The sequence below is a fragment of the Pongo pygmaeus genome, chromosome 19 (genome assembly GCF_028885625.2).
Source record: "Pongo pygmaeus isolate AG05252 chromosome 19, NHGRI_mPonPyg2-v2.0_pri, whole genome shotgun sequence".
NCBI classification, from domain to species: Eukaryota; Metazoa; Chordata; class Mammalia; order Primates; family Hominidae; genus Pongo; species Pongo pygmaeus.
The window spans coordinates 69,200,048-69,225,851 of NC_072392.2; the positions used below are offsets into that span (position 1 = coordinate 69,200,048).

General features: G+C 40.9%; 1 protein-coding gene across 5 annotated transcripts in view; it reads left to right on the forward strand.

The window, feature by feature from the left end:
- The window catches only part of SPOP (speckle type BTB/POZ protein), a 78,967-nt gene that overhangs the window by 7,082 nt on the left and 46,081 nt on the right, over positions 1 to 25,804 (forward strand). For 2 of the 5 annotated variants that reach the window (XM_054457373.2, XM_063655967.1), the window contains exon 2: positions 9,188 to 9,310. The exons of the other annotated variants lie outside the window; for them this stretch is intronic. The gene's annotated coding sequence lies outside the window, so the exon portion shown is untranslated. The remainder of the gene's footprint in view (positions 1 to 9,187; positions 9,311 to 25,804) is intronic. 5 annotated transcript variants of the gene reach the window in all.

Consider the following 25,804-nt stretch of genomic DNA (forward strand, 5'->3'; position numbering starts at 1 on the left):
TTTGCACCAACCTCTAATAGGTTATTTGTCTACCATATGGAGCTTCTGGAACCAAATTCTAAAAACTAAAGGTGCTTTAATTTTAACTTGATGTACCTAGTGTTTGACTCACTTCTGTGTCACTGGCATTGCTGGATTCTGGATGTTAGAACTCACAGCTTCCTTGTCTTGAATATTCTTCGTGAAAGGCTGTATCTCTGAAGAGAGCATTGACCACCCCCTTGTCCCCACCTCTCATGAGCAAACTTGTTTTTTTCTAAGATGAAAGGCACACAGAATAAAATTTAGAGGTTGAAATTGTGTGTTTCTAAGCTTTGGGATGTGGCGGTTTTATTATTATGTAAAAACATCTGTGCGTCTATGCACAAGTATGTCTTCCCTTTTCCTCATCTCTACACAGAGTGTTATGTAAGATTATGCTGTAATCGCATTTTTTTATTACTAGATTTTCATCATAAAGAAGTGAGGCAAATTGTTCTTAATTAGGGAAAAATTTCAGATAGGCCGTGAACTCTGATATCTAGCTGTCTTAACTCAGGATCTGGAACAGTGCCCAATCTGTGGCTTTCTGTCATGTACTGTAGACTCAGGAGAAAAGTCAGGGCAGCCACAATGTTTTCTGAAAATTCATCACATTAATAAAGGTTAATACAAATGAAAGATACAGCAGAACTGCATTCTAAAGTGGGTTTCAGGGTGGACTAATTCCTGTCTTAGCAAAAAATGTTTTGTTAGACTCCTACAATGTAGTAGTATTTGAGTAATCTTACTGATTTCAGGTTACTCAAAGCCAGACAATAATAGTATTCTGATATTTATCTGAAATTCATATTTCAGTTTCTTTTTACCATTTTGTCATATTTACAAGGTTATTCTCAACCTGGTTTCATAACAATACTGGTCCCAAATTAAATCCTGGTTGTATATTCAGGGAAGCACACCTGTTTCTTGTGTTTGTTTTCAGGCATAGTGAATCTCTCCGAAACGCTATTCTGACACATTTGCCAATAAGACCTAGTAGCTGCTTTTATTTTTGTTTTTGAAAAGCTCCCATTACAGGAAAAAGAAATTCTAAAGTATACATTCTTGAGGAAATGCTTGGGCTGTCATTCTTCCAACTATGATCATGTTTTAATAGAACTGGCAAGGAGTTGCCTAGGTACTCTATGACAGAGCTGGTCATGCAGCTTTGGGAGAGCTGGATATAGACCTTAGGGAATTAACCATTCAGACAGCAACACCTTCTTGACCATGGAGACCTTTATTCTTGACTTTTGATTTTCTAAAAAGCTGTTAGTGTAAATCTCCTTGCCATGTCAGTAGTTCTTTGAAAGCCTCTAATCTCCCCCATCTGTATATCTATTTATTTGTAAGAGGAAAAATGTATGTGTGATCATTCATCTCCTCAAATTGAGATTTATATATTCCTTTACTTGATATTTGGAAACAGATAACCATGTAGAAATTTGCTGTAAATAAAAATGACAGTTTTTCAGTGAACATCTTTTATGCTGTCTTAATTTTTTTTTTTTTTTTTTTTTTTGAGACGGAGTCTTGCTCTGTCATCAGGCTGGAGTGCAGTGGCGTGATCTCGGCTCACTGCAACTTCCGCCTCCCGGGTCCAAGTGATTCTCCTGCCTAAGCCTCCCGAGTAGCTGGGACTACAGGCGCACATCACCACGCCCAGCTAATTTTTGTATTTTTAGTAGAGACGGGGTTTTACCATGTTGGCCAGGATGGTCTGGATCTCCTGACCTTGTGATCCGCCCACCTCAGCCTCCCAAAGTGCTGGGATTACAGGTGTGAGCCGCCACGCCTGGTCTTAATTTTTTAATTATAAAATATCTTAGGCTGGGCGTGGTGGCTGATGCCTGTAATCCCAGGACTTTGGGAGGCTGAGACGGGTGGATCACCTGAGGTCAGGAGTTGGAAGACCAGCCTGGCCAACATAGTGAAACCCTGTCTCTACTAAAAATGCAAAAATTATCCGGGCATGGTGGCGGGCGCCTGTAGTCCCAGCTACTTGAGAGGCTGAGGCAGGAGAATCAATTGAACCTGGGAGGCAGAGGTTGCAGTGAGCTGAGATCGCACCACTGCATTCCCGCCTGGGCGACAGAGCAAGACTCATCTCAAAAAAAAAAAAAAAAAAAAAGGCTGGGCGCGGTGGCTCGCGCCTGTAATCCCAGCACTTTGGGAGGCTGAGATGGGCGGATCACGAGGTCAGGAGATGGAGACCATCCTGGCTAACGCGGTGAAACCCCGTCTCTACTAAAAATACAAAAAATTAGCCGGCCATGGTGGCAGGCGTCTGTAGTCCCAGCTACTCGGGAGGCTGAGGCAGGAGAATGGCGGGAGCCCGGGAGGTGGAGCTTGCAGTGAGCCGACATCGCGCCATTGCACTCCAGTCTGGGTGACAAGAGTGAGAGACTCTGTCTCAAAAAAAAAAAAAAAAAGATATATATGTGTGTGTGTGTATATATATATATTTGTCAATATGTATGTGTGTATATATGTATGTCTTAAACATACAGAAGAATATAAAGAATATTACCATGCATATACTTATCACCCAGCTTTATAAAATCTTAACATTTTATTATATTTGCCCCCAGATACTTTTTCTAGTGAATAAAACATTACTGAAATAGCAAAGCCTTAGTGTACTCCTATTCTCTTCTTCCCTCCCTCCTCAGAGGTAACACCTATCCTGAATTTGGTGTTTATAATGTTCTAACTGTGCTATAATCCAATATGTACTATATACTCCAGTCAATACCATTCTTTACCTTAATATTTTTGCTTAGTATGTTTTTTTGAGATTTATTTATGTTGATACGTGTAACGAGTTCGTTTTAACTGATGTTTAGTATTTGGTTGTATGAATATGCTGTACCACAATTTATCCATTTTCTGTTTAATAGACATAAGGTATTTCCAGTTTTTTATTATTACACATAATAAACAATCTTTTTATTGTGGTAAAAAACTTAATATTAAATTTACCACCTTAACCATTTGTAAGTATGCAGTTAGTAGTGTTTAGTATATTCACATTGTTATGCAACAGATCTCTAGAACTTTTTCATCTTGCAATACGGAAACTCTGTACTCACTAAACAACTTCTTGTTTCCTCCCACCCCCAGGCTCTGGGAACCACCCTTCTACTTTCTGTCTCTAGGAATTTCACTACTCTAGGTGCCTGGTGTAAGTGGAATTATACAGAGTTTGTCTATTTTGTGACTGGCTTGTTTCGCTTAGCCCAATGTCCTTAAGGTTCATCCATGTTGTGGCATGTGCTAGGATTTCCTTTCATTTAAGGCTGAATAATATTCCATTGCACATTTTGTTTATCCCTTTATCTGCTGATGGACACTTGTGTTGTTTTTACCTTTTGGCTATTGGGAGTAATGCTGATATGAACATGAGTGTACAAACATCTTTTCGAGACCCTGTTCTCTTGGGTATATGCCCAGAAGTGGAATTGTGGATCATGTAATTCTATTTCTCATTTTTTGAGGAAACTCCATACTGTTTTCCATAGTGGCTAAACCATTTTATATTGCCACCAACAGTTCACAAAGGTGCTAACCTCTCTGCAGCCTAACACTTTTTCTTTTTTCCTTTTCTTTTTTTTTTTTTTTGAGATGGAGTCTTACTCTATTGCCTAGGCTGGAATGCAGTGGTGTGATCTTGGTGCACTACAGCCTCTGCCTCCCGGGTTCAAGCGATTCTCCTGCCTCAGCCTCCCAAGTGGCTGAGATGACAGGCGCATGCCACCACGCCCAGCTAATTTTCGTATTTTAGTAGAGACAGGGTTTCGCCATGTTGACCGGGCTGGTCTCGAACTCCTTACCTCAAGTGATCCGCCCGCCTTGGCCTACCAAAGTGCTGAGATTACAGGCGTGAGCCACCGTACCCGGCCTTTTTTTTTTTTTTTTTTTTTTTTTTTTTATGGCTCTGGATATCCCTTTTAGGGCAATACTTATTTTGTTTAAAAAAAAATTTTTTTTTGTGATAGTAGCCATCCTAATGGGTGTGTTTTAATTTTTTTTTTTTTTTTAAGACAGCATTTCACTCTTGTCGCCTAGGCTGAAATGCAATGGCATGATCTCGGCTCACTGCAACCTCTGCCTCCCAGGTTCAAGTGATTCTCCTGCCTCTGCCTCCCGAGTAGCTGGGATTATAGGCTTGCGCCACCATGCTCGGCTAATTTTTGTATTTTTACTAGGATGGTGTTTCACCATGTTGGCCAGGCTAGTCTCGAACTCCTGACCTCAGGTGATCCACCCACCTTGGCCTCCCAAAGTACTGGGATTGCAGGCGTGAGCCACCATGCCCAGCCCTTTAATTTGTTTTTAAACTTAATTTTATCTTTTATCAAACTGAGTTTTAGATTTGTTTTGTTTTTTTGAGACGGAGTCTTATACTGTTGCCCAGGCTGGAGTTGCAGTGGTGCGATCTTGGCTCACTGCCACCTCTGCCTGCCAGGTTCAAGTGATTCTCCTGCCTCAGCCTCTTGAGTAGCTGGGATTACAGGTGCCTGCCACCACACCTGGCTAGTTTTTGTATTTTTGGTAGAGATGTGGTTTTACATTGTTGGCCAGGCTGGACTCAAACTCCTGACCTCAAGTGATCTGCCTGCCTCAGCCTTTCAAAGTACTGGGATTACAGATGTGAGCCACTGTGCCTGGCCTTGAGTTTTAGATTTTCATGCAATCAGATTTATTATATTGTTCCTATATGGGTTTGTGTGTGTGTGTGTGTGTGTCTTCATGAAGGAATCCTCCCCTATATGGAGGTAATGGTTTCATCTTATATTTTCTTCTAAAAGTTGTAAAAGTTTGCTTTTCACCTTTAGGTCTCTAATCCACCTGGAGTTTATTTTGATGTTTCGTGTGAAGTAGAGATCACTTTTTTTTTCCATAAAGATAACCCTGAAATATGGATCCAATTTTCTTTCCATAAGGATAATCTAGTGACCAAGCATCCTTTATTGAATAGTCCATCTGTTCCCTACAACTTTTCTAATGCCACTTAAATGTTTACATATGTAAGAGTTTGTATCTGTATTTTCTCTATTCCATACCATTGGTCTGTTTGCCTATCTTGTACTACACTGCCTTAATTCTCATAGTTTTATACTAATTGTTTATATTTGATAGGGCAAGTCTCACTCCCTTGTTCTTTATTTTTCAGGCTTTCTGTCATACTGGTATTTTTTTTTTTTTTTTTTGAGATGGAGTCTCGCCCTGTTGCCTAGGCTGGAGTGCAGTGGCGCTATCTCACTGCAGCCTCCGCCTCCTGGGTTCAGGCAATTCTCCTGCCTCAGCCTCCTGAGCAGCTGGGACTACAGGTGTGCACCACCACACCAGGCTAATTTTTGTATTTTTATTAGAGATGGGGTTTCAGCATGTTGGCCAGGCTGGTCTTGAACTCCTAACCTCAGGTGATCCACCCGCCTCAGCCTCCCAAAGTGCTGAGATTACAGGCATGAGCCATCGCACCTGGCCAGATTGGTGTGTGTGTGTGTGTGTCTGTGTCTGTGTCTGTGTATATATATATAATTTTTTTTTTTGCTTTTTTTGTGAGACAGAGTCTTGTTCTGTCGCCAGGCTGGAGTACAGTGGCGTGATCTCGGCTCACTGCAAGTTCCGCCTCCTGGGTTCACGCCATTCTCCTGCCTCAGCCTCCTGAGTAGCTGGGACTACAGGCGCCTGCCACCACGCCTGGCTAATTTTTTTTGTATTTTTAGTAGAGACGGGGTTTCACTATGTTAGCCAGGATGATCTTGATCTCCTGACCTCATGATCCGCCCGCCTTGGCCTCCCAAAGTGCTGGGATTACAGGTGTGTGCCACTGCGCCGGGCCCCAAATTGGTATATTTTAATGAAGCTATTTGTTGTCCAAAATATATTCACATGATATATAATGGACTTTTCCTAAAGAAAAGAAAAATTACACCTTCCTTATCTAGTAACTGATCACTTGTTTTGAATGAGCCTACAATTTCCATTCAACTTTTAGTTTTGTTGGAGTGATTTTATATAGGGATATCTTCAAATGGAAGGGAACCTTATTATAATTTGGTGTCTTGTATAAGGATACCAAATAAAACAGTTTGGGTAAAAGCATCGAAGTTGTATGGTGTCAAGGCTTCCTTGATCATAAGGAAATGAAACCTATTCAAACCAGTTCATATAAAAGAGTTTCTGATGCCACATGCAGGGTTGAAAAAAACATAAGCCAGGGGAGATTTATCTAAAGAAAAAGGGAAATAGCTCTTGCAGAATCTAAGGAAAAGCTGAACAACCAAACCTCAGAAAAGTCTGGAACCAAAACAGTAGCAGGGTCTTCTGCAAGAGTTTACGGACTCTAGTGTTCTGCTGTAAATAGGCTTTAGTCTCCATGAGGCATAATTCAGATTCCTGGGGGAGATTTGATATGGTCAGTTGAAAGGTTGATTTTCCCCTGGGCCAGATATCTGCTCCAGGTTCAACTCCAGTTGGGAGTGAGGAAGGGGGAGATTTTGGTACAAAACAGAGCAGTTTTGGGAGTGGCTGGAAGCAGGTGTATTTTTCTTAGAACAGTGATTCTCACTGTCGTCTCAGGAGTTTTTACACTGTTAAAAACTTTTGAGGACCCTAAAGAGCTTTTGTTTATGTGGGTTATATAAATTGATATTTACCAAATTAGATATTAAAATGGAAGACATTTAAAAATATTTATTACTATAAAATAATAAACGTTTCTCATTAACATATTTTTATGAAAAAATAAGTTTTTGAAAAATTAGTGAGAAGAGTGGCATTTTTTACATTTCTGCAAGTCTGTTAAATATCCAGCTTAATGGAAGGCAGCTAGATTTTCATATCTGCTTCTATTCAGTCTGATGTGATAATTTGTTTTGATTCAAGTACCCAAAGAAAATACGGCCTGAAAGAACATGTAGTTGGAAAAGGGAGTATTTTATAGCCTTTTCAGACAATTGTGCATATTCTTCTCTGATACTACACCAAAACTTGACAAGTGTTAGTTTCTTATAAATTAAGTTGCAGTATGAAATCTGAAATCATATTGATGTTACTGTTACATTAAAATCCATTAATCTGACTTGCACTTGAATGGATCTTTTACCCATATGTGATTTTAGAATATCATGTTGCAGTCTTTTGGGAAATACTTGTTAATTGAGTTAAGCAGATCTTCTAAATGTTTAAACATTTTATAATACAATAACAAAAAAAAACCCACATTAGTTATATCACCACCCATTTCATCAGCAAAGTCTGTAAGTATTGGGAAGCTGTCAAGTAGCTACAAGTTTTCCAGAATTCTAGTTTTTCTCTAGAAGCCTGGTTTTTATCATTGGCAACAAATACTGTCACTTGTTTTCCTCAAAGTGACAGACTCCATTTTCAAGAAAATGTCTGCTAAATATTCATGTCTAAATAACCAGTTTGTTCTTTGTTCCAAGTAAAAGTAGGGTTCCATGGAAAAAGCAGGTAGTTCAACTCACAACTCAGAGTCACAAGTGCTTTTCCTGGAGACAGCCCATTGTACTTGAGTATCTTGCAGAAGTGCTTTATGCATACTTCCCAGTTTTATTACAGACTATTTAAAAGACCTACACTCAAGGGTTTAGATTTAATTAATAATTTTTATTGCTTCATCAATAATATTCTTAAGTGCAAGCAGTTGTTTTTTAAAAAGTCACCTGTGTGATGGCAAAAGACAATGACTGTAGTACAGTTCGATGTCATTACTTATGCTGATGAGTAATATCATCAGCTAGCAGTGGTCCCCAACCTTTTTGGCCCCATGGACCGGTTTTGTGGAGGACAGTTTTTCCACTACCTGGTAGTTGGGATGGTTTTGGGATGAAACTGCTGCACCTCAGATCATCAGGTATTAGATTCTCATAAGGAGCGTGCAACCTAGATCCCTCTCATTTGCATTTCACAGTAGGGTTGAGGCTCCTTTGAGAATCTAATGCCATGGCTGATCTCACAGGAGGTACAGCTCAGGCAGTAATGCTTGCTCGCCCGTCCACCACTCACCTCCTGCACGCCTGGTTCCTAACAGGCCATAGGTCGGTAAGGTCTGCAGCCCTGGGGTTGGGGACCCCTGTGCTAAGGCAGCAGCAGTTTTACCCATTATTGCTTTTGTACTATCAGCACAAATATCAACATAATGAAAAAGGCAAACAATTTCTTGGTATTGTTATGAAAATAGTGTTGCCTTCACAGACCACTTGAAAGGGACTTCCTTTTGAGACCACACTTTGAGAACCACAACCTTAACAGAGGGTGTGGGTGGGGAAATAAAGGTCAATACTTGAAGTACAGGTGTTTCCTGATGGAATTTTACCGGATCATTAGTGCAGTCACTTAACATCACTGAACATAATGTCAGCATGAATGGGATATTTTTAAAGATCATAAAAATTTCGAATTTCTTTTGAACAGAAATGTTTTTCTAGGAATTATCATTTACTTTTTTTTTTTTTTTTTGAGATGGAGTCTCGCCCTGTTGCCCAGGCTGGAGTGCAGTGGCGCAATCTTGGCTCACGGCAACCTCCGCCTCCCAGGTTCAAGCGACTGTCCTGCCTCAACCTCCTGAGTAGCTGGGATTACAGGCGCCTGCCATGTGGTGGTGCCTGGCTAATTTTTGTATTTTTAGTAGAGATGGGGTTTCACCATGTCAGCCAGGCTGGTCTCGAACTCCTGACCTCAGGTGATCTGCCCGCCTGGGCCTCCCAAAGTGCTGGGATTACAGGCGTGAGCCACCACGCCCGGCCTGGAATTACCATTTTCTAACAGCAGAGTTTATGGTGTTTGGATTTTCAGCCAGATAGTCTTTCAAGTATATGATAATCTTAGGGGAAACCATTTTAATGAAGCTTATGGAATTTGTCTCATGTAGTAGTACATACAGCTTAACATTTTTTTCAAGCACTTGAATATATTTTGAAAATCTGTCACAATCTGAGGGGGGCAAAAATCTGAGCTTTAAAAATTGCATTTGGGCAGGTCCTGCCTTTCTAGAAAAGGCATAGAAGAGAAAGTTCACACTGAGAATCCTCCATTCTAGCTTTGTATCTTTTGGTCATTAAAGGGTCTCTAAAGAGGAAGAGACCTCCCTACCCCCAAAAATTTAATTTTTTTTTTTTTTTTTTTTTTTTTTGAGACGGAGTTTCACTCTTGTTGCCCAGGCTGGAGTGCACTGGCATGATTTCGGCTCACTGCAACCTCCGCCTTCCCAGTTCAAGCGATTCTCCTGCCTCAGCCTCCCAAGTAGCTGGGATTACAGGTATGACCACAATGCCCGGCTAATTTTGTACTTTTAGTAGAGACGGGGTTTCTCAGTGTTGGTCAGGCTGGTCTTGAACTCCTGACTTCAGGTGATTCGCCTGCCTCAGCCTCCCAAACTGCTGGGATTACAGGCATGAGCCACCGTGCCTGGCCTTAAATATGTTTTATGGTAGAGAAGGGAAGGGAATAGTGTTAACTGACTTTTCTTTTTAACAAATACCTGCTAAGTGACTATAAGCAAAAGCATAGTAGAAAGACAGGGAGGGGTATGTTCTGAAATGAGTGGGGGATTAAACCATATTATATGTTTGGTGCTTAGAAGAGGAAGAGATCTTTGGGGACGCTGGGGTGAGATTCAGGACTGTCTTCGTGAAGGTTACATTTGAGCTGGGCTTTGAAGGGTGGGTATTTTGAAGGTTGGATTTCCATTGGCAGAGATGGGGAAGGGAATTGAGGAGAAGGAATGTCATGAGTGAAAATGTGGAGGTGAGGAAGTGCAGTGTTAGTGTAGGGTGTGTACTGGAAATGATGAAGAGCATAGCATGGCTGAAGCAGAAGATGGGATAATGGAGGATAAGACTGGAAAATAAATGGGCTCAGAGCATGGAAGGTTTTCGACCATGGCCAAGCAGTTTGGGTTTAATGTGGTAAAGCATGAGAGATTGAAAATTTTTGATTGAAGAAATAACATGATTAGGGTGTGCTTTCACAAATTTTATTTGTTACTGATTTATTAACTATTTTTTTAGTAGGTACTCTGTGCCATATAAGTGAGGCAAAGTTTATATAATGGTGAGCCTCATAGAAAATCCCCACTCTCATGGAATTTGCAGTCTAGAAAAGGAACTTCAACAAGCTAATGTAGTTATAAATTATTGTAAATGTAATGAAGGAAAGGAATAAATTATTTTTTATTTTTTATTTTTTTGAGACAGAGTCTTGCTCTGTCACACAGGCTGGAGTGCAGTGGCGCAATCTCAGCTCACTGCAAGCTCCGCCTCCTGGGTTCCCACCATTCTCCTGCCTCAGCCTCCCGAGTAGCTGGGACTACAGGCACCCACCACCACGCCCGGCTAATTTTTTTGTATTTTTTAGTAGAGATGGGGTTTTACCCTGTTAGCCAGGATGGTCTCGATCTCCTGATCTCGTGATCCGCCTGCCTCGGCCTCCCAAAGTGCTGGGATTATAGGCGTGAGACACTGCGCCTGGCCAGAATAAATTATTAAGCAAAATAATGGGGAGACTAAATTTAGTTGGAGGAGTCAGGGAAGGCCTTGCTGGGGCATTAAATATTAATTGGGTACCAACTATGTGCCAGATGCTATTCTAGATGCTGGGGACAAAAACAGACAAAAATCCGTACTCTCATGGAGCTTATATTCAGGCAGCAAACAAGATAAATAAAATATATGGTATATTGGAAAGTGATAAGTTTCAAGGAGAAAAATACAACCCGAAAAAGGGATAGATAGGGAATGTTGGGGTGGGAGTAGGTGTTGTGATTTTAGATAGAATGGCCAGGGAAGGCCTCACTAACTCATCAAAGGTAATGCTTGAGTAAATATCTGTAGAAGATGAAGGAGTGAACTAGCACTCTAGACAAAAGAAATAGCAAAAACCATGAGGTATGTATGTGCCTGCCATACTCAAGGAACCAGCAAGGAGGCCAGCATGACTGGAGTTAAGTGAACAAGAGAGAAAGTAGTAGAAATGAGGTCAGAGAGGTTGGTGGAAGTCCAAATGTTGTAGAGCAGTGGTTCTCACTCTTAGCTGTTTGTTAGAATCACCTGGAGAACTTTTTCTACTTCTGGTACCTGGGCTGCACCCATACCACTTAAATAAGAATCTCTGCAGGTGGGACTTAGTGGCAGAAGAGATGGAGAGAAGTGGATGGATTTGAGAAGTATGTTAAAGAAAGAATTCATTTAATTATAGATTGAGTGTGGGGGTTGAGGAAGAGGAAAGTGTCAAGAATGACTCCCAGGTTTCTGGCTGAAGCAACTGGATGGGTAGACGTGTCACTTACTGAGATGAGGGTGGGAGATAGGAATGGGAGGAGTAGGTGTGGAATTTGGAGGGAAGATCAGAAATCAGGAGTTCAATTTTAGACATGTTAAATTTGAGATGCGAATGAGGCTAAGTATAAATATGTTAAGTAGGCAGATATATGAGTGGAGCTTGAAATGAAATCAGAGCTTGAGGTAATACAATTTTATATCATCCGCTTATTGATGGTCTTGAAAGTATCTAAATAACATCATATAGGACAAACTTAATGGTGAAAGAACTGGAGATATGGAAACTAGCCTACTCTACTAATCTGAACAAGAATTGGTGCTAATTTGAATCAGGATAGTGTCAGTGGCACTAGAAAAATATAAGTAGGTTGGAGGTTTAAGGACTGAGGAGCCTGTGTGTAATGAAGGTGGACAATAGGCAAGGAATGAAAGATAACTTTGAGATATAAAGCCTAGGTGAATGATCCGTCCATTAGCAGATACGAAGCTGTCGGAGGAGCTGGTTTGGGAAAACAGGTAGTGTTTGGCTTTGGTTGTATTGATGTTTAGGAGAGGCTGCCTAGCAGGCAGGCAGTTGGGTCTATTGCACTGAGTTTTGGAAGAGTAGATGAGGTTCAAAACATAGATCAAGAAATAGATTTTCATACATTGAAAATGAAACAGTTTCATTTGCATAAAATTGATTCACCATGGGAGCAGCAACACTTATGAAAATAACAACATCCCCAGATTTATTCTGACCTGTTAGGATCTCTGTGATGTGGTCCTTACCTGTTTCTTTTAGTGTTTTCCTTTGATGACCATGTTCAAGCTATACTGCCTTTCTTTCTATTCTTCCAGTATACCCAGCTAGGTCCTCCTTTGGGCTTTTGCCCTTTTTATTTTCTCATTTTAACTCTTCTCTCCTTCTTAGTAGAGGGATAAGAGGGCTGAGAAAAATTCAGAAGTTGGTGTCTGGGAAGTGGAGAAAGTTCCAAGCAGATCTTTGCTAAGGTGTGGGAGCATGGATGAGCACATGAAGTAGAATGGCTGTGGGAGCCCTTGACGTTGACATTTGGTCAACACAAAGACACAGAGTACCATGTTGGTCTCAGTGTATCCCAGTACTCTAATCTGTTGACCAGAGATGCTACAGCCGTGGTAGTTCTTCTCCGCTTGGTTGTCTGACGATGGTGGTGGTGATGGTCCACCTTTGAAATATAACTTGACTTGGTGATGACTTGACTCATTGCTATCTGTCCTGCCACCGCCGATGGAAACATCTTCTGCATAGGTGAGAAACTCCCTTCAGTGAAAGCTATGGGTAAATTATTTCAGAAACTTGCTTGCTTGAAGAAACAACATGAAAACAGCAGGGAAGTTCCTTGCAGTCCGCTTTGACATATTGTTAGGAATTACTTCTCATTAGGAGCACCTATGTGGCTCTTTAATTGGTGGTGTTAGTAGTAAATGGGAGTCATGCACTCCACATGAATCCTTAAAAAGACTTGAGATTTAAAAATCAACATGGTATTTTTTCAGAATAAAAGTATTTGCTTTTGCTGATTATGAAATAATTTGTGGAAAAAAATAGAAAAGTATAAAGAAAAAAGTAAAAAATTACCCCAAATCCCACCACACAGAGTTAACTACAGTTAACATTTTCTGAACATCTTATTGGGCATTTCTCTAAATGTGTATGTGCATATAGATATTTATATCTTTATAAAAAATTGATTGTGTGTTTTTAAAATTGCTTTAAAATTCAGCATATTGTAGACCTCTTTTATGCCAGTAAAAAAAATAACTTCTCAAAGTAACTACATAGAATTCTGTTGTATGGATTAATCATATTTTATTTGGCCAATTTCCCAATAATGAATTTTTTTACTCCAGTTTTTCCTTATAAATTGTGCTGTGACGGCCAGGCGAAGTGGCTCACGCCTGTAATCCCAGCACTTTGGGAGGCCGAGGTGGGCGGATCACGAGGTCAGGAGATTGAGACCATCCTGGCTAACATGGTAAAACCCTGTCTCTACTAAAAATACAAAAAATTAGCTGGGTGTGGTGACACGCTGCTGTAGTCCCAGCTACTCAGGAGGCCGAGGCAGGAGAATCGCTTGAACCCGGGAGGTGGGGGTTGCAGTGAGCCGCCATCACGCCACTGTACTCTAGCCTGGGTGACAGAGCAAGACTCTGTTTCAAAAAAAAAAAAAACAAAAAGGCCGGGTGCGGTGGCCCATGCCTGTAATCCCTGCACTTTGGGAGGCCGAGGCGGGTGGATCATAGGGTCAGGAGTTCGAGACCAGCCTGGCCAACATGGTGAAACCCCGTCCTTATTAAAAATACAAAAATTAGCTGGGCGTGGTGGCAGGTGCGTGTAATCCCAGCTACTCGAGAGGCTGAGGCAGGAGAATCGTTTGAACCCAGGAGGCAGAGGTTGCAGTGTGCTGAGATCGCGCCATTGTATTCCATCCTGGGTGACAGTGCAAGACTACATCTTAAGAAAGAAAAAATTTGCTGTGATGAACATCCTTGTACATAAATCTTTATACATCAATCATATTGATTCCTTAGGATTTATTCCTGAAGTAGAATTGCTGTACAATATTAGATTTTTCCTAATTATTCCTTAAATATTCTTATAATTGAAAAAATATGTAAACAGCATTAAAGGACATTTTGATAAAGGTAAAAAAATCAACTTTATTCTTTTTTTTTTTTTTTGAGACAGAGTCTTGCTCTGTTGCCCAGGCTGGAGTGCAGTGGCACAATCTCGGCTCACTGCAAGCTCCGCCTCCCAAGTTCACGACATTCTCCTGCCTCAGCCTCCCAAGTAGCTGGGACTATAGGCGCCCGCCACCATGTCCAGCTAATTTTTTGTGTTTTTTTTTTTTAGTAGAGACGGGGTTTCACCGTGTTAGCCAGGATGGTCTCGATCTCCTGACCTCGTGATCCGCCTGCCTCGGCCTCCCAAAGTGCTGGGATTACAGGCGTGAGCCACTGCGCCTGGCCTAAATCAATTTTATTCGTATAGCAACTGTTTTCTTCTTTCCGTCTGATAAGTTGTTTTTTAAGTACCAATTCCTAGATCTCACTAGACCTATAAAAGAGAATTTTGGAATAGGGAAAAACATATAGAGAATTAAAATTCTGGGCATCCTACATTAATTGGCAGCTAATGGGTTCTTAGTAACATTTGTTAACTGCCAAGAAAGTGACACTAGGAATTTAGAGTATACTGGGGCAGTTAGGAAATGCTTCAGAACAAGGTAGGACTTGACTTGGACCTGGAAGGGTAGTATTCAGATAGGAGGTAGAATATTTCTGGCTTTCAGGGTGGTATGAATAAATTTGAGAAAGGCATATGGTTGTATGTATGAGCTGACAAACAGGCTAGAGTCAACTAATTGGAGAGGAAGGTTTGTGTTGTGGTGTAGTGGAGAGGTTTTTATGGGAGTTATGTCCCAGAGGACTGATTTTATTTTTAGTACATCTGAAGTTGTGTAGTATGCAAGTGTAAGATAAAGCAGAAATCTAGATGTGGCCTAATTTTAAGCAAACTGGATACATTGAAGTCTCTTTTTACAAGAAATACCCGAGAAAGGTTCTTTATATGTGGATTATTTAAATAATGATCTCCCCAATACTTAAATATTTATTTTACTCTATAGTTCTCTATAGATAGACTGGTTGCAACTTTTGTGGATCTCAGATTCTTTTATAGTATCGAAGAGTCCAGACAAGGTGGTTTCTGAAGTTCTTTCTGGCGCAGAGATTATTACATAACTTTTAAGAATGCCTGGCTGGGCACGGTGGCTCACACCTGTGGTCACAGCACTTTGGGAGGCCGAGGCAGGCGGATCACCTAAGGTCAGGAGTTTGAGACCAGCCTGACCAACATGGAGAAACCCCGTCTCTACTAAAAATACAAAAAATTAGCCGGGCGTGGTGGCGCATGCCTGTAATCCTAGCTACTCGGGAGGCTGAGGCAGGAGAATCACTTGAATCTGGGAGGCGGAGGTTGCGGTGAGCCAAGATTGCGCCATTATACTCCAGCCTGGGCAACAAGAGCTAAACTCTGTCTCAAAAAAAAAAAATTTCATTTGAAAAATATTTTATGGCTAAGACTGAGCTGTTAGAAGATGCTGTGAGATCGAGAGAAATTATTATATAGTAGTTTTAAATTATCCTCATATACATTATCCATCAACATTTATCTCATGCTGAGTTCCTATTTTATCTTGAATTCACTCCCATGATGTCTTTTAATCTATGTCCAGGCTATGTAAATAATTACTATTATTTCAGCCAAGATAGAATTTTGGATGTAAATCTATAGGAAAAATTACATCATGCAGTCCAAAGTAAAATGTTAAGAATTTCCTTTTTTTTTTTTTTTGGAGACAGAGTCTCGCTCTGTTGCCCAGGTTGGAGTGCAGAGACGCGATCTCGGCTCACTGCAAGCTCTGCCTCCCAGGTTCACGCCATTCTCCTGCCTCAGCCTCCCGAGTAGCTGGGACTACAGGCGCCCGCCACCACGCCAGGCTAATTTTTTGTATTTTTAGTCGAGATGGGGTTTCACCGTGTTAGCCAGGATGGTCTTGATCTCCTGACCTCGTGATACACCCGTCTCGGCCTCCCAAAGTGCTGGGATTACAGGAGTAAGCCACTGCGCCCGGCAAGAATTTCTTTTTTAATACCTGTTTTGGAATATTTATATCACTTTTTACATCCTTTAGTATGGAAAATTGATAAACTCAGGAACTTTCTTTTTAAAGTATATAACCATGTTCAGAGCTTATCAGGGGTGTGTGTTAAGTATCTCCTTCCTAGTGTTACATTCTTTTCACTAAATTATATAAGTTTTGATCAAGGTAAGACACCAGAAGGTGACTGACTGGCTCTTCTGACAGGCCCTCTTAGGATGCTGTTAACTTGGTGGAGTCTTAAAGATTCAGAATCTGTTCCTCAGTTTTGCTAGTAAACTCAGTTTCTTCATTGTTACCAGAGTTAATTGGTCTTGGGAAAAGTAGTTAGCAAAACTCACTAACAGTTGACAAAATAAACCAGAATGCCATTTTATTTTATTTTATTTATTTATTTTTTTGAGACAGAGTCTCACTCTGTCGCTCAGGCTAGAGTGCATTGACGCGAACCCAGCCCACTGCAACCTCCGCCTCCCGGGTTAAGGCGATTCTTCTGCCTCAGCCTCCTGAGTAGCTGGGACTACAGGCATGCACCACCACGCCCGGCTGATTTTTTGTATTTTAGTGGAGACAGGGTTTCACCATGTTGCCCAGGGTGGTCTGGAGCTCCTGAGCTCAGGCAATCCGCTGGCCTCGGCCTCACAAAGTGCTACTGTCTCTTTAAAAAAAAGAAAGGAAAAAAGAAACTAACATAATTTCCAAAGTGGATGCCATGAATTAATTTAATGATTACTTTTTCAGTATCTCCTACATGCCAGACATTGTAACAGTTATTTAATTAAACATTTAGTTGGCTGTGGTGGCAGCATACCTGTAGTCTCAGCCCCTGGGGAGGTCAGGGTAGGAAGATCACTTGAGTCCCTGAGTTTGAGAACAGCCTGGGCAACAGAGAGAGACACTGTCACTAGTAAAAAACAAACAGTTTTAAAAATGCCTGAAGAATTGTTGTCTGTGTGTTTTACTAACATGTTTATCACCTCTGGAATCGTGCACTGTCCTATTTAATTGGGGGATAATGGCTGCATTAATAGGTATCCCTTGTCAGTGACAAAGACAAAGAACTAAATTCACTTTCACTGTGCTAATAACCATTTCTGAGTGAAAGAGGCCAGATTATATGTAGAGGAATTTAGTTGTACATTTAAATTCACATCCTGATCTAAGACAGAATTAGGTCTTCTTGGGATTCATAGGATTTGCAATACAAGTTGCTCACCTACTCTCCTTGAATAGAAAAAACTTTTTTTCTGTCTGTATCTTCTTTCAGAGCCCTGCAAGGAAGCATCAACACTTAAATCTTGTAAACAAACAAAGTACCACATATCATATCTATTATATACTTATATATTGTGTATATTATATTTATATTATATATTTATATTATTTTTGTATTTATAAAAGGCATTTCTGACTTTCTCTTTTTTTGGTCTAAATCTCACTGGCTCTTCTATTGAAAGGTTTTTTTTGTACCCACTCTTCTGTGACTATCTCTGACCATCCTGAATGTATCAAAGAGGGTAGATGCTCAAGTGGGAGTCACATTGGAAGTACATATTGATATATTTTGGAGGGTAATTTGACAATATCAAAATAAACAGCGTGCAGGCTATTGGGCCTACTTGTGCTTATGTTTAGATACACTTGTTTGCTACATTGTTTGCAGTAGCAAAAACATGGAAACCATTCAGCAGGGTAACAGTGGAATTCTCTGCAACCATTAGAAAGGATAAAGTGTGTCTACAGGGAAAATACTATTTGTATTTTATATATATATGCTGGTAGATGCCTGTTGTGTTCATTTTTTGTTTGTTTGTTTGTGTTGAGGATATAAAAAATCCCTCTCTAAAGGCTTTAGAGAGGGATTTGAAATCTAGAAGGAAACTTACTTTTCAATTGTAGCTTCCTGTAACTTTTGAATTATTTAGGTTATGTATATATATTGCTTTTCTTTAAAACAAAATGCATATATGAAGAAAGGTAGATACAATTTTAACAGTGTTTCCAAAGGGGCATAGAACTTTAGCACTGAAAGGACCTTAGAGATTCTTACACAGTCACCCTCAATTAAAGATGAGGGGGAAAAAAAATGAGGAAATTCAGATTCAGGAAAGTATCTTCAAGCCTGCACTAGAATTCAGGCCGTGAGGATAGCAATAGCTTATGAATATATTGACTTGTTCTTATTCTAACAGTTTATTTAACTGACGTCCATTTCTCATTGTGAAGGATTGATTTTTGGAAGACCTAATAAAATGTTGACCTTTGTAAGACAGTTCTTAAAGCAGCTACCTCTGGCAATAATGATAAAGTGGTAGTTACTGTTAACTCTTCCCCATGTTCTGTAACTTTGAGGGGCCCAATCCCTTAGAAATATATTTATAAGTTCCTTAAGTATTATTTGAAGCGAATTTGTGTCTAGAGTCCAAAGTTTCCCTTCCTGATTTGAATTCCTAGCTGACTATTCTAGATGTTTAAAATTGGTTTTACTGTGTTTTTGTTCCATTTGGTATGCAGGGATGAAAGGGTCAGGGTATAGTTTTGGTGACTTCTAAATGGCTTGCTATTTAAAGGAAGAATTTACTGTAAGAGATGGTAGGAAATTGTTTAGAGGAGGAAATTTTATGTACTGAAGAGGAACTCTAAGTTCTTGAAAATATGAGTTATTCTTTTAAGTTGAGTCTTTTCCTGGCTCTTCAAGGCCAGAAACACTTTCTCCTTATTCAAACCACACAAAGACATTGGTAATGGTGAGATTGGTAGTTCAGCATGGGACTACCAATCAAACTACATTCAATGAAATATTTTTTATGGTTGGTTGACTTCAGTTAGGCACAAGCAATAGAAACACATTTACTAGTGTTAAGATTAGTTGTTAGCTTTAAGATTAAAATCTGTCTGTCTAGTGACTCTACTACAGGTTGAACATCCCTTATCCAAAATGCTTGGGACTAGAAGTGTTTCAGATTTTTTATTTTTTTCTGATTTTGAAATATTTACACCCCTAATCCAAATATTCAGAATCTGAATTGCTCTAATGAACATTTTCTTTGAGCATCATATCCGTGCTCAAAAAGTTTTGGATTTTGGAGCATTTCAGATTTTCAGATTAGGGATGATCAACCTGTAGTAAGTTATAGGTGGGGAAAACTTATTCTTCCCTTTTTTTTTTTTTTTTTTTTTTGAGAGTGTCACTCTGTCATCCAGGCTGGAGTGCAATGGCACGATTTCGGCTCATTGCAACCTTCGTCTCCTGGGTTCAGGCGATTTTCGTGTCTCAGCCTCCTGAGTAGCTGGGATTACAGGCGCCCGCCACCACGCCTGGCTAATTTTTGTATTTTTAGTGGAGACAGCGTTTCACCATGTTGGCCAGGCTGGTCTGGAACTCCTGACCTCAAGTGATCTGCCTGCCTGGGCCTCCCAAAGTGTTGGGATTACAGGCATGAGCCATCGTGTTGGGCCTATTCTTCCAAAATTTAATGATCCATAGGCCTATCACAAAATGGGTACTCTAAATTTTGGTAATAATTTGATTAAGATGATAGGATGAATCTTTGCTTTGAAAGAGGAAATAAAGGAAGCCTTTTATTCCGGAAATAAAGACACCTTTCACATCTTAAGAATCAGAGTCAAATTATGTCTGTGCTGTTTTAATCAGTAAAGGTTTGGTTGAATTGAAAATAAAAGGTTACAGGAGCCAAGAACAAATAGAGTCGCAAATTTATCTTTGTAACTCCATATCCTTAGGAGGAATCCAGTTTGTATAGCCACTTTAATTTTGTTGTGAATATAGACTGAGCAGTGGAATTGAGTAGCTTGACAGTTGACTTAATTTGAACAGTCACATTAGATAAGACTGGAAAGCTAGGTTGAGGGAAGTCAATTTTGTGTGTGTTTTCTGATTTTGTTTCTAGTATCCTTTCTGATAATGAAGAGAATTTGGTGGCCCATTTGGACCCTACTTGATGGGTAACTATAGTGCCTCACCAATATCTTTCTTGCGCTATTCCAATTTATCAATTATTATTGGACCCAATGTCCTGAATTACAGTCTGATTATTTTTCACCAATCTTTTATCTTTCATTTACCCACACTGAAATTCTTGAGCCCAACATCTCTTTTTTTCCCCACATAACTGTGGGGAGATAGTATGATAGCTAGGTACTGTTCTAAACTCTGCTGCTGGCTTCCTGTATGTATTATTATCACATTGGGCAAGCCACTAAGCTGCTTTGGGGTTCAGTTCCTTGATCTGTAAAATGAAATCATTTGACTGGATATTATTAAGTTCTTTTATATCTCCAGAGCTATTTTATTCCTTTATTCACCAGACTTTTCTTGTGAAGCACCTTCTCTGTGCTAGGCACAATGCAGGATGTTCTGGGTACAAACTTCTTGCCCACAAAGAGTATTTAGAACTTCCATCACTTTATTCAAATCAGCTTAGTCTTTTACTCTGGAAAAATTTAGTATTAGCAAGTTTTATCAATTTTTACTATCTCTGTATAAGGTATTTGTTAAAATTGCTGGTATTATTTAGATCTTCATCTCCAAAAATATTCATATCTCTACTTTTTGTTTTTCTACTTATTTATTATTGTTATTATTATTTTTGAAACGGAGTCTTGCTCTGTTGCCCAGGCTGGAGTGCAGTGGCATGAGCTTGGCTCACTGCAACCTCCACCTCCCGGTTTCAAGCGATTCTCCTGCCTCAGCCTCCCGAGTAGCTGGGACTATAGGCGTGCACCATCATGCCTGGCTAATTTTTGTATTTTTAGTGGAGACAGGGTTTCACCATGTTGGCTAGGCTGGTCTCAAATTCCTGACCTCAAGTGATCTGCCCGCCTCAGCTTCCCAAAGTGCTGGGATTACAGGCATAAGCCACTGCACCCAGCCTGTTTTTCTATTTATAAGCCAATTTCTCATCCTGGAAAACAAATCTCATCTTCCTGGTCCCATTATGACTAGTTGTTGTTTTCTAAATTGATAGTAAACTATGGGCTGGGTGCGGTAGCTCACGCCTGTAATCCAAGCAATTTGGGAGGCCAAGGCGGGCGAATCACCTGAGGTTGGGAGTTTGAGACCAGTCTGACCAAGATGGAGAAACTCTGTCTCTACTAAAAATACAAAATTAGCCGGGCGTGGTGGCGCATGCCTGTAATCCCAGCTACTGGGGAGGCTGAGGCAGGAGAATCGCTTGAACCTGGGAGGTGGAGGTTGAGGTGAGCTGATATCGTGCCATTGCACTCCAGCCTGAGCAACAAGAAGCGAAACTCCGTTTCAATAAATAAATAAATGAAAGTAAATTATGTACTATAGAGTAAGAAACTAGTGATTTCTTTTTCTTTTTTCTTTTTTTTGAGATGGAGTCTCGCTCTGTCGCCCAGGCTGGAGTGCAGTGGCTCAATGTCGGCTCACTGCAAGCTCCGCCTCCCAGGTTCATGCTATTCTCCTGCCTCAGCCTCCCGAGTAGCTGGGACTACAGGCCCCTGCCACCACGCCCGGCTAATTTTTCGTATTTTTAATAGAGACGGGGTTTCACTGTGTGAGTCAGGATGGTCTCAATCTGACCTCGTGATCCGCCCGCCTCGGCCTCCGAAAGTGCTGGGATTACAGGCATGAGCCACCGCGCGCGGCCTCTTTTTCTTTTTTTCTGAGACCGAATTCCACTCTTGTCGCCCAGGCTGGAGTGGAATGGCACAGTCTTAGCTCACTGCAACCTCCCCCTCCCGGTTTAAGCGATTCTCCTGCCTCAGCCTCCCGCGTAGCTGGGATTACAGGCATGCGCCACCACGCCCAGCTAATTTTTGTGTTTTTAGTAGAGACGGGGTTTCACCATGTCGGCCAGGCTGGTCTCAAACTCCTGACCTCAGGTGATCCGCTCTGCTTGGTTCCCAAAGTGCTGGGATTACAGGCGTGAGCCACCGCGCCCAGCCCATAGTTTACTTTCTATCAATTAAAGAAAACAAAAACTAGTCATAATGGGACACCACCGCTCCTGGCTGATTTCTTTAAGGCAAATAAAAAATACAGAACCTAGAGGTGTGATGTAATTTTTAAAAAGAGAGACCTAAACAACATCATAGGAAAATTTTCTAAGATTAAGTATGGCTTTGTTTAAAAATATTACACCTAGCCCGGGCACGGTGGCTCACGCCTGTAATCCCAGCACTTTGGGAGGCCAAGGCGGGCGGATCATGGGGTCAGGAGATCGAGACCATCCTGGCTAACATGGTGAAACCCCATCTCTACTAAAAATACAAAAGATTGGCCAGGTGTGGTGGCGGGCGCCTGTAGTCCCACCTACTGGGGAGACTGAGGCAGGAGAATGGCATGAACCCGGGAGGCGGAGCCTGCAGTGAGTCGAGATCCGCCACTGCACTCCAGTCTGGGCAACAGAGTGAGACTCCATCTCAAAAAAAAAAAAAAAATTTACATCCAAAGTAAAAAGAGTTTAGTAGGTACTCTGTTGGGCACTGAAAAGAAAAAGACCAGGGGGCTGCTTCTGACTTAGAAATGGGCATTCTTTCAGGAGAGCCCCCATTGTCTGGGTTCTGAGTCTCAGCCCGGCAGGACCACATGTGATTATTCTAAGTGCACCCAAATGATCAGGCTATAGACTGTAAACAGTGTAGAGGATTAAGTCACATGAAACATTCATAGCAGGTATAGGAGTAGAGCTACTACTTTTGGCTGTGGTCAGAGAAGACCTAAGTAACAAGAAGCAATGTGAGTATCTGGAAGAAGCGTCTTCCAGTCTGAGGGAAGAATGCAAAGGCCCTAAGATGGAAACAATCTACAATCTTGGCTTGTTTGTAGAAAGAAAACCCAGTGTTTTTGGAGTAAAGTTAGTGATAAGGGAGAGTGGTAGGTGATGAATTTGGTATAATGGGCCAGCTCTTATAGGACTCTGTAGGTTCAGATAAAGAGCTGGAATTCTAAGTGTGGTTAAGTGAAGGAGCAATATCTGGATTTACATTTTAAAAGCTCACTGTAGCTACTATGTGAAGAATACATAAATTGGGCTACAGAGGAAGCTGGGAGATCAATTAGAAACCAGTAACTATTCAGGTGAGAAAACTCTGGCTTGGACGACAATGGATAAATGTGGAATACATTGAGAAACAGGACAGCTGACAGGACTTCCTGATAAAGACGATAGGAAAAGATAGGGTTTTTAGCTTAAGCAATTGAGTTGAAGAGGTGCCAGTTAGTATGGACACCTGAAATGAATATAATTTAAGAATGGTAAAAATTGTGCTTTTTAATTCTGTAAGCTTGTGGCAAAGGAGAGGAAGATAACTGTGGAGAAAGACACTGGTTTCTTGAAAACTTAGACTAGAAAAATTACCCTGGCAGTTAGAACAATAGATATTTTATTTGAAAAAATTAATGATGATTAGGTGCTAAAGCATGAAAAGTCATTCTAAAATAATTACAACATAGGAGGGCCAGTCGCAGTGGCTCACACCTGTAATCCTAGCACTTTGGGAGGCCAAGGCAGGCAAATCACTTGAGGTCAGGAGTTTGAGACCAGCCTGGCCAACATTATGAAACCCCGTCTCTGCTAAAAATACAGAAATTATCTGGGCATGGTGGCATACCGCTGTAATCCCAGCTACTGGGGAGGCTGAGGCAGGAGAATCGCTTGAACCTGGGAGGTGGAGGTTGCAGTGAGCCGAGATTGCGCTACTGCATTCTAGACTGAGTGACAGAGCAAGACTCTGTCTCCATCTCAAGAAATAAAAAAATTAAAAAAAATAAAAATAATTACAACATAAGATTCGTTCCCAGGATCCAGTCATGGAAGTAGACACGAACCCATTAATGATTTGCTGAGGTCTCCATTAATAGTGGTGCTCCAAATTCATTAGAACAAAAGAACTTTTTTTTTTAAGACGATATCTCACTCTGTAGCCCAAGCTGGAGTGCAGTGGCGTGATCTCGGCTCTCTGCAACCTCCCTGCCTCCTGGGGTGAAGCGATTCTCCAGCCTCAGCCTCCTGCTCAGCCTTCCGAGTAGCTGGGACGACAGGCATGCACCACCACACCTGGCTAATTTTTTTTTGTATTTTTTAGTAGAGACAGGGTTCTATCATGTTGGCCAGGATGGTCTGCAACTCCTGAGCTCAGGCGATGTGCCCGCCTTGGCCTCCCAAAGTGCTGGAATTACAGGCATGAGTCACCTTGCCCGGCCAAAAGAACATACTTTCATACTGAGTTGCCACTTGAAAATGAAATTGGAACTGAAAGCTAGGGAATATAAGTATCTTTCTCAGGTGTTTTTCCCATTCCTACATGTTGAATAAAAGACCATACCTGATCTAAGAGTCACCCCAAAGGAATTGCAAAGTGTTGGTTTAGGAGTTAAAAGACTTTGTGTTCTGAACTCAAGCCCATTAATAGCCATGTGACCACAGCAAATTGGAACTCTGAGCTTCTGTTCCCTTATTTGTAAAATACTTGCTTGGTCTGTGTGCCTCACAGAGCTGTTGAAAATCCCAAATAAGATCATAAATGTCAGAGTACTTTGAAGACTGTGAAACATTGAATACTGCTTATGAGGGAGTGGTTATATAGCTTAAAGCATTTAACTGGAAAGGACTTTGGAAATCCTTTTAAAGGAGGATGGGAGTGGAAATGCACAGGTTGCTTCTCTCTCTTTTTTTTTTTTTTTTTTTTTTTGAGACTGTCACCCAAGCTGGAGTGCAGTGGCGCAATCTCGGCTCACTGTGGCCTCCACTTCCCAAGTAGCTGGGATTACAGGCTTACGCCATCATGCCAGGCTAATTTTTGTATTTTTAGTAGAGACGAGGTTTCATCATGTTGGCCAGGCTGGTCTGGAACTCCTGACCTCAAGTGATCTGCCCACCTTGGCCTCCCAAAGTGCTGGGATTAAAGGCATGAGCCACCACGCCTGGCCTAGGTTGTTCCTCTACTGTGAATCTTGAGGTTATGGTTTCCACTAGACTATAGTGCTCAACTATAGTGGCCTATTTTAAGTGGCCTTATAATTCTTAACCAAAGTGACTTGTGAAACAGAGGACCCTGGATAAATTTAAATGTTATAAAGATGATAAAATGTACGGGTAAGTTTGATTTTGCTCTCTTATTTGGCAATTAGAGCTTTATTCCTAGCCATAATACAGAAAGGAAAGGCAGCAAAATATGGTTAGTACTTTTTACGTAAGTTTTTTCCCCTTTATTTGACCTTTGGGCTGTGGAGTGGGAGCATCTTTTCCTTTAAGAAGTGAAAAATATAAATATGCCAGAGGCTTGCTAGCAGTTGAAAGCAACTGTTGGTCAGTGAGATAATGGAAGGAAGAAAAAACAACAACAGGTTGGAGACGGGAAACGTCAAGGAAGAAGGAGGAAAAACATATTTGAAAGAAGGGGAAAAAAAGCTTAAGTGAATTCAAGAAGGCAAAAAAGCCTCAAGTGTTCTTTTTATAATCAGTCTTTGAGTTTCAGGTACTAAAATTTGAGATGATTAAAAGAGAGATTGGTTCTTAGAGGAATAAATAAAATTAAGGCAAAGTATAAGGATTTATGGTCTCTATGAAGATATGTTGGATTACTGTGGACATTATTTTTATTTAAGATATGCTTTCTGGCTGGGCGCGGTGACTCGCCTGTAATCCCAGCACTTTGGGAGGCCGAGGTGGGCAGATCACAAGGTCAGGAGTTCGAGACCTGCCTCACCAACATGCCCCATCTCTACTAAAAACAAAAAAAAATTAGTTGGGTGTGGTGGCACGCGCCTGTAATCCCAGCTACTTAGGAGGCTGA